The sequence below is a fragment of the Neopelma chrysocephalum genome, unplaced genomic scaffold (genome assembly GCF_003984885.1).
Source record: "Neopelma chrysocephalum unplaced genomic scaffold, ASM398488v2 Primary Assembly neopelma1_61, whole genome shotgun sequence".
In the NCBI taxonomy this organism is placed as follows: domain Eukaryota; kingdom Metazoa; phylum Chordata; class Aves; order Passeriformes; family Pipridae; genus Neopelma; species Neopelma chrysocephalum.
The window spans coordinates 1,373,257-1,382,281 of NW_020897716.1; the positions used below are offsets into that span (position 1 = coordinate 1,373,257).

Sequence of the window (9,025 nt, forward strand, 5' to 3'; positions counted from 1 at the left end):
AGAGCCACATGTAACATACACCCAACATGGTTCCCACGACATGTTTATACATAACTTTGATTCTGTATTTGCCCTATGGCTGAAGGTAGCTTGTTAGGAGGGGAATTGGCATTTGTTCTTTCTCAGCCCTTCATCTGTATTAAAACATTCACATTCTACTGTAACATTCTCATTTACAACCCCTTCAGGCCAATAAAAAGCATAATTTTCCTCCCTAGTAACTGCATGGACATCAGCTTTAATTTCAGCATACTTTGTTCTTCCTAAACCTTTTTGTCTGGTAACAGCTGGTCAGTATATTTCTTTATTATGCCCTTTTCCCCAAAAACGGCTATGCCATGCTCCCAGTAATATACCTTCTTGACAATACCTTTGTCCTAATTGTTTCATCCTTTGTAATTTTAGGCACATGCTACTGACAGATACAGAATGTCTGGGAGGTATATATTACAGATTCTATTTCCTCTACCATATTTACCTAGTTCCTGTGCAAAATAAATCATATCTGTAATAAATCATAAAGTCTAAAAAGACTTCATATAAAGTTACCGGTATGGTGGACTTTGATACAGAGTTTGTATTTGCAAATTTTCTCCAGTGCTTTTTCAAATGTACACACAAAAGCCTTGTTTATCTATTTGATACTGGGAGATAAGCAGTAGTTCTAACACGCTTTAGTGAATGTGCCTGAAATTGTTTCAAAACAATTGCGGACTGTTATCAAACAGTTTCTTCAGATAATCCACAAACAACCAATAAACTCCATGAGTTTTTGATATTCTGGCCTGTCAACAAAGCTATGTGCTGGTACAAGTACCAGCTATAGATAAGTATATGACTGGATGTTAATCTCTGCAAAATCCAGACATAGTCTTTGTCTCATTTATGTGTCCTGCAACAACGTGAAGAATTTCAGTCCTATTCATTTTCTGTCACTTTTCCATCCAGAGCATTCTCAGGAAGCAGCATATTTTTTGAGACTGCTCTTTCAAAAGCCTACTTATTCAAAGTAATTCTGCGCATTAACCTGTGACACTCTTTCATTGCCCTCTCTTCCATTCTTTAGGAGTACTTGAAGTCTTCCAGTTCTGGACATAAGCCCTCTGGCATATTTGTTTAAAGAAATACTAGGCTGCTGGCAGGTTGGACACCTTAACATTGGGTAGAACCTACTAACTATTGTCATCTTTGTCAGTGACCTTTTTTCTTCCTCATGAAAAATCAGTGATGATGTTTAAATTAAGGCAAACAGGAAAAATAAAATTTCCATGAAAGTGCAAAAAGATTGTCTCATAGCTTAACCTGATGGGTCATATACTGTCATTGCTCAAATCCCTGGCAGAGAAAGAAATAATCTTTTGCAATTAAGAAAAAGGTAACAAAATCATACAGGCAAAAATTATACTACAAATAGTACTAGTAATTTTGGTTCCAGTTCAACAAAGATGTTTAAGACATATTTGTCTATTTTTCTGAATCAGAGGCATCAGTAAGATGTTCTTAATCAGCTCTTTTATTTAGTGAAGGAAAATTATTATAAGACCAAATTAAATGGAGATTGCACATAAAGAACTAATACAACTTATGAAATGGAGTGATTGGTGAAAAAAATAGAATCTCAAGTTTACACCATTTTAGAAACACATAATTATCATTTAAATATTACAGTACCTAAAAAAGCCCCACCTTCTTCCTACCTTCCCCTCAGGTTAGCCATCATTAGAGTAATTGGATGATTTTCTAAATGCATCCTCCTTAGGAGGAATCTTAAGGCAGAAGATCTGAAGGAGGAGAGCATGAGTGGCTCTCCAAATAATTTCAAGAGAGGGTTTCCATAAATACAGAGCAGCACAGGACGAAGCCTAGTGACATCTGTACCAGAAACTAACAAATGCAAGCTCTTGGTGGAGAGAATGTGGCTGCCACAAGGACTGACAGAAGAACCAGGAACTCTCAAGGACTCATGAAAGTAAGGACAAAAAGCATGGGGATCCAGATGAAGTATTTAGTTCAAGCAGGAAGCTGAGACAGTCCTTGCAATCTGATTGTCAATGAACCATCAGATTTCGGGCTTAAAGCCGTGTGAGGCCTTTGTGGTCTACATGACAGTGTCATGCTTTATTCCTCTTCTGTGCCAGGGATAAGTTACATCTCATTCTCCTAGCTGTGTATAAAGAAAACCTCAAGGAACAGTGTAAAAATCTCAGGGCAGTTGTTTTGATTCTTGTGTTCAGTAAAGACATGATGGCTGAAGTCAATCAGGGCCTGAATGCACCTAGGGGTTCTACAACTTCCCTCCGATTCCATTCTTGGAAGCTTGGTTGCCTGTACCCAAGGACAGCTACAGTATGGTGCAGCGGTGTCACTTTGGGCCAGAGTTGGGAAAAAGCTGTGAGAGGTCTCCATGGGGGCCTCCATCCCTCACCTCGCAAGATGCATTCAGGTTTAGGCACTTGCTTCTGGCTGTTGCTTGAGAGGTGTCTCTGTTTTATGAACGTTTGTGGCTAGATCCCAAAATCCTCTTCTCAAAACTGAAGACAGCTAAAACACCCAACAGATCCTTATATCTGCTTTTAAGACAAATCTCTGAGTGCAACTGAGGGCTCATCTCCACATGAATGGAGAATTTCTCAACCTCTACCTAGTGGTTAACCAGAATCCCTCCAAATGAAGTTCAAAGCATTTCTGTCAGTGGATAAAAGTGTGCCAAGACATCAGGCTAGACACCATACCTCTTGAAGTCATGAGGGAGAAAGGAGACCACGAAAACAAAAATTTCTAAGGTTTGCTTTCTGAATATGTTTTATTCACGTTATCCAAAACGTAAGTTGATATATATTTTCATTCATTGGTAGGGTATTAGCTGTGTGGTAGACACAAACATAGACACAATACCTGTTTAGATACCAGCCCACTCAGAGCTGAGTAGAGCGGAGCTCTTAAGATACACACCCCCTTGCCCCCATTTTCCACTTCTTTGATCCCTGAAAATATTTACCTTACACTGAAAGCCAAAACCTCCTTTTATCCAACTAAACTAACAGCTGCACAAACTTCTGAAAAACAGCTCCAAAGGTTTTTCTATTAAAAAAAACCCAACCTGATCTGTTTGGTAAGGACTATTCTCTATAAACTTGCTTTCTCTGTTTATGGATCTGTTCCCTTCTGGAATACATGTGCTTGCTTGGTTGTAAAGGGCTTCTGTGTGATAACTCATTCACATATATGCCTGTCCCACATGCAAATTGCATGCAGAGCTGTATCAAAAATTGGCTTCACACCTTCTATCAGCAGCTGTAAGTTTGGGTCTGACTGGGAGATCCTCAACACTTAATACTTTGGCCTGTGTAATATGTGTTGTTTGAAGGTAAATTTTTTAACTACTGCATAGAAAAGGAATAGGAAAAGGAAAAAAAAATCACTAAAGTATGTAAAATGGCACATTTAAGTTAGCAAACTGGTTACAAACAACTAAGAGTAAAATGAGGCTTGTCACTGCATTCTGAGCATAAATGGCCATGTCCATTGAACTGTATCAGGCCTAGGTGCCTGAAAACAAGACTGGGTCAGCTCGATTAGCAAAAAAAAAAGAAATAAAAAATCCCTGAAGCAGCTGAGAGACTGACTAAAAGTTTCCATGTTTTGCAGTAGACATAAAGGGAAAGAAAACGAAGACGCATCAGGAAACATGGAAGAGAACTGGCACAAGGGGTGGTTATTTTTGGTGGTTACAACAGAATTCCTGCTACTGATTTACACTTCGAATTTACTCATATAAATCTAAAGCATTCATGCAGTTCATCTGCCGTGCACGCCATGTGGCTGTGCTGTCAATTTCGTCTACGGCAGGGATTAGACTGGGACGCCTCCACAAGCAGCACTGATCTCTCACTCACACAAAGCAGTATGCAGCTTACTATCAAGAGTCAAGCCAACCACGTTTTACCTCTATTTATCACAGCACGGTTCAGCCAGGAATTGCAAGTTTCAACAAAAATGAATAATTTTACCAGTAAGCAACACAAACTTTAGATGCCCTCCACCGGTCTCAAAATATCTTGTTTTCCTGGATCGCGTCCATAGCCTGTATGTCAACAGTAGCTGTAGTCTAGCTGAAGAGACTTTTAGTCAGATTCAGAGCATAAACTGGGGGTTTTAATATAGATCTTTATGCTGAACCGGCGATTACTTCATTTTCATATAAACTTGCGGCATTCTGGGTGTAGTTCGGGGCCAGCTCCGATCGCGTTCGCGGCACTGCGCTCCCCAACGGAGCCGCGAGGACATAAATTCTAAAACCGGGGCATACCCCGCGCGTCAAGAGACTTTGTTACGAAGCGCCTAGAAAAATCCAGCGGGGCTGATGGAAAAATCCCGGCCCGGGCAGGCGGGGCTCGACTTCCCACCCAGCTAAACAAACGGCTGATAAGGCCGCGGCGGGCCGGGAGCGCTGCCGCTCGGAGCGGGGCCGCGGCTGTCCCAAGGTCAGCTATTTGAAGTACAATAAACAGGAAGACACGGCGGCGGCTCTACCCCCGCCCCAGCCCCAGCGCTGCCCGGCGGGGCCGCGGCCACCCCGCCCGCCGCCCCCCGCCGCCGCTGTGCCCCGGCCGCCCGAGAGGGCGACACCTGGCGGCACCTCGGGGCGCTGCCGCGGCACCTGCCCGAGCCCGCGCCCACCGAGCTCCGGCTCCGGTTGAATGCCTCGGAGCTGTGTCCTTTTTATTGCAATAGATCTGTCTTGAACTCTGGAGTTCTTGCTAGTCCGGAGCGTCCCATGAGTTACACTGGCTTCCCCCTGGCCTGCAACCTCAAAATGCGAGGGCTTTCTAAATTACACCAGTTGTTGTCTTTGTGACAGGGGAAGCCCCTCCGTGATACTGTGTGAACATATGGTCCAACCCAAATGTGAGTAATTCTTTATAGCAAGAAAATTGCCTTTCTGGGTGAGCAGGATAAGCAGAGTGTTTAAATATACTTCTTTCAAGGAACTCTGGTTAATCTTCTGAATAAATCATTTCAGAGAATAACAGCAGTAACAATCCATTTTAGTATCAAAATAGCAAGAATGTATTTTAAACCAACTGTTTTTTCTGTCCCAGGAAACGGCCAGCCTACCTCCTTTTTTAAATACTATTTTTATAACACCCGGTGGCCTGGATTCGGGATGGAGTTAATATTTTTCTCCATGACGCAGTAGGCAGAACATGCTGAAACTTTATGAACCCAGAAGCGTATTCTCTATGATAAACAAAAACAAACTAAAAAAAAAATCTCTTAAGAGCTCTGCAACTCATATGGCTTTTACCATCTGGCACACAGTCCTGGCACACTGTAAATCTTTGCAAGTGGTATCTCCTTTACAGACCCTAATGCATAAAACCCATATGCCAGGGGCTCGTAGAGGCCAGTCCCTCAAGTTGCAGGCATCACATAGTGGTGTGATATGAAGACAAAACATTTGTGGTATTTCAAATGAAAAAAAAATCACCTCCATACCATAACAGTATGGACACCGACAGTGAGACAACTTTCGGCCATGATTCCTTTCTTTAGAAATGTCACCAATCACACTCAACACAGAGAGCTGGGAGTTGAGCAAAGGCAAAACAGGAGAGGGGGATTGAATGTTGAGTGCTTTAAAGATAATTCCAGAGTTATCTCTGGAAAAAATTAAAACAACTCGCATTGAGACATTTAGTAATACAAGATACCAAGGTTACATTTGATGAATACCAACCCTAATGACAAATATACTCCGTGTAAATCTGAGCTCCATGACTTTTGGCAAGGATATAAGCCAGCAGCTCAAAAGTCCTGGCACAGAATATCAACATGCCCATAAATTTCTGCAGGCACAAATATATCTGTTAAATCATTCCTTCATGCTTCCCTTCAATATATAAAGTCATAAGTGTTGACCACTTCATCCCCTAGCTCTGCCATAGGCCATACCTGACCTGAGCAGCATGAAGGGACTGGAGCCCTGAGGAAGCTCTGAACAGGTTCCCTAGAGCGGTGTGTCTCTTCTCCAGCATCTAAAATGACGCTGAAAAGCCCAAGGACCTTAAAAACTTAGATTACTCTGAATAAGGACTGTCCTCATGGATTACTACTAGATCTAGTTCATCTGCTTTCTAGACTCAGAATCTTTTTGATCTGCTAAAATAAGGCTAATGAAGATATGGGATGTCTCCATTTTCCCCAGACCTTGTTTGCTTTCTCTGAGGAATCATCACCATTTCTGACCTGAATTGGAGAAGCATTAGAACTGTAGTAGATTAATCACAAATTATTTTATTGTTTACTCTATTTATGGGGGCATTTTGCCCAAATGTTGAGGTCACACAGCGGCTCTTTCTGACGGCATCACTGATGAAGGAACATCCTGTTAGACTGCTGCTACTGTGTCTAGATTATCCTGGAAGGTGGAGGTTGAGTAAGGGGGTCTTCTACACAGAGCATCAGCCTAATGTCTGTATGGACCCAGAGAGTTGCACAACCTTATGTTCAAGGTGAGGTATAGTAAGAAAAAAAATAGTCTAATCTGGAAAAACAGTGTTTTTTCTCTATTCATACATCCACTTAAAATTTACAATTAGTTATATCTTTGTTCTTAGATAATTAGATAACTTGATCTCTCCTTTGCATAAATGTAAAATGCTTTTAGAATTCCTACCATAATAACACCAGCAGCAACTTCTGTAGCCATTCATGGCCTTTTTCTCTGACTAAGGCCTGTACCAAAGGAAGTGGAAGAAAGCATCTCTTCTTCACATGCCATCCAGTGACATTTATACCAATGTGCATTCTCCATTGTTTGCAATATTCAAGTACAGAAACTCTGCCAAGATTTTAGTACTGTTGTAATATTTTTATTGAAAGAATAAAGAGATTTTTAAATAGATAAAGAGATTTTTAATTTGATAAAACACTAAAAGTTGTCCGGTTGTAAATGTAATGTTTTGATAATAATAAAAGAATTTGGATTTGGTTATGGTATATTATTTTTTATACTCTTAAATTAGTAATTACTATTCTATTATAGTGATTGATTCTTCTTACCATAGCAGTTGAAAACTCTGACATAGGTTAAGATTCCCCAAATCCTTTAAATGTAAGGGTACATACAGCAAGTCCCTTGTAGTAGAGGGGTTACAAACTGAGAAGTTCAAGAAACAGTAAAGCTAGTTTGATCAACATGATGGATTGACAGACATTGAGAGGATCTAGCTGCTCTCAAGAGATTTGCAGAAAAATTTGCACAGGAGAATTTTAAGGAAGGGTTTACAGGCAGATAGTATGGTAACTTTGCATAGGTTCACAGGTAGAACCTATGGCCTTCTCACTATGTGAAAAGCAGACGTGGAAAGCCGTATTCCAAAATGCTAACAGGTGGATGATAGATGCTAGCATCTCAATGCTACAGGAAGCGGAGGCAAGATCTTAAACCTGATCCACAGAGATGAGTGGGAGAAGCAATGTGGAAGGAAGCCTGAGTGGGAAGAGCAGGACACTGCCCTGTAGGGGTTGAAGAACAGGAAGGCTGTGTGTTGATGCACAGAAAGGGATGAGTCTGTCAAAGACAAGAATGAGAAAATCAGTCTTTGCAGCAGAATTTTCAATGAATCTCCTTCCTTTTGTCAAGTTTGAGAGGAAAAAAGACATAGTTTTGAGATATAGCAGGCATTTCACAAGGTAAAAAGAAACTGCATATTGCAGACTCTATAATGGAAAAAATTGTGGGATTTAAGCACAGCACTACAGCACAGCTCCAGAGAAGCCTGAGTAATATCAGAGAAACGTGTGATGTTGAAGAAAATGGTGTTACTTCTTGTAAAGGAAAAACATTCTGGGCAACGATGGAGGATTCATCTGAGGCTGAATACGAGAAGGTTTTAAGAGTTTTTTTGGGAGTATGATAAGTGGAATCTTTTTCTGCTAAGCTTTGAACTACTATTTCTGTTATAAATAGGAAAATATATGTATCAATATAAGTCTTGACAGTAATATCTACCAATGATAGACAGCACTATGGTAAAGTGAGTGATTGAAAACAGGGACAATAGCTGAGGAAGTAAGAGGAGATAAATATGATTCTGGAACTTATGTTCAACAGATGTAGCAGAAACTACAGTGAAAAAATATTCTATATATCCCTTGCCATTTAAAATTATTAAGCAAGAAAAGTGAATAAAAACCCAAGTCAGAGTTGGCTGAGAAATTTCACATCATCAGCATTTTCTATTGAAGTGAGGAAACCAAAGGCTGTCTATTCATACCAACCTATTTAGGCATCTTGGTTAAGTTCAGTTTCATGATGAATTTAAGCTGATCTAAAAGCAATCTGATGCTGAGATGTGTGGTCCAGCTTTCAACACATTTCAGCTGCTTCTTTTCTATTACTAAAGTAAACAAATTTAAAGTTAACCCCGGAAGAACATCACAAGTTTTAAGCAACATCAGTGGATTGACCTGACCTTCCCATGCCTGAAAAGGTCACTATAGCTGATGTCACAGAGAGGGTGGAAATGATCCGTTCTGGGTGGGATGGAGAGGGGAAAGACAGTATTAGATCAGGGCAACAGTATTAGATCAACTTTAAAATAGCGATACCAGAGAGTGAAAGCTGGTGTCAAAGGTAGGTGCTCTGAATGATGATTAGGAGTCTCTAGGTTTTCCAGGCTTTGTGCATTTCTCTCTGTTCTTCAATGGTTTTACAGTAAAGGAAATGTCTACATAAAAAGATAAGAAAAATGTCACATTCCATGAATTACCATTTTTCATGGGAAAAAAAAAATTACCACAGACTTTCTTTCGCGTTTTTCATTCATTTCAGCCCTTGCATTCCACGGAAATGCAGACTTATTTTATATTAATTACATATTTCAGATTGCTGGGAATTCAAAGCTGTAGCAAATTTTCACTTTGGAGGAATTTCTCTATCCTTTTTTTATTTGCAGATTTAGAAAAATACAGTATCTTAGTCTGAACAATTCAATTTGTTTTGTTTTTCCAAAGTATC

The 9,025-nt window shown here is 40.3% G+C and overlaps 1 long non-coding RNA gene across 4 annotated transcripts in view; it reads right to left on the reverse strand.

The window, feature by feature from the left end:
- LOC113966705 overlaps positions 1-4,438 on the reverse strand; it is a 52,763-nt gene extending 48,325 nt beyond the window's left edge. For 3 of the 4 annotated variants that reach the window (XR_003533933.1, XR_003533932.1, XR_003533930.1), the window contains exons 1-2: positions 3,947-4,183; positions 2,733-2,863 (exon numbers count right to left, since the gene is read on the reverse strand). This is a non-coding gene — a long non-coding RNA (uncharacterized LOC113966705). The other variant, XR_003533931.1, reaches the window with a different exon arrangement.
- Between the last annotated feature and the right edge of the window lie 4,587 nt (positions 4,439-9,025).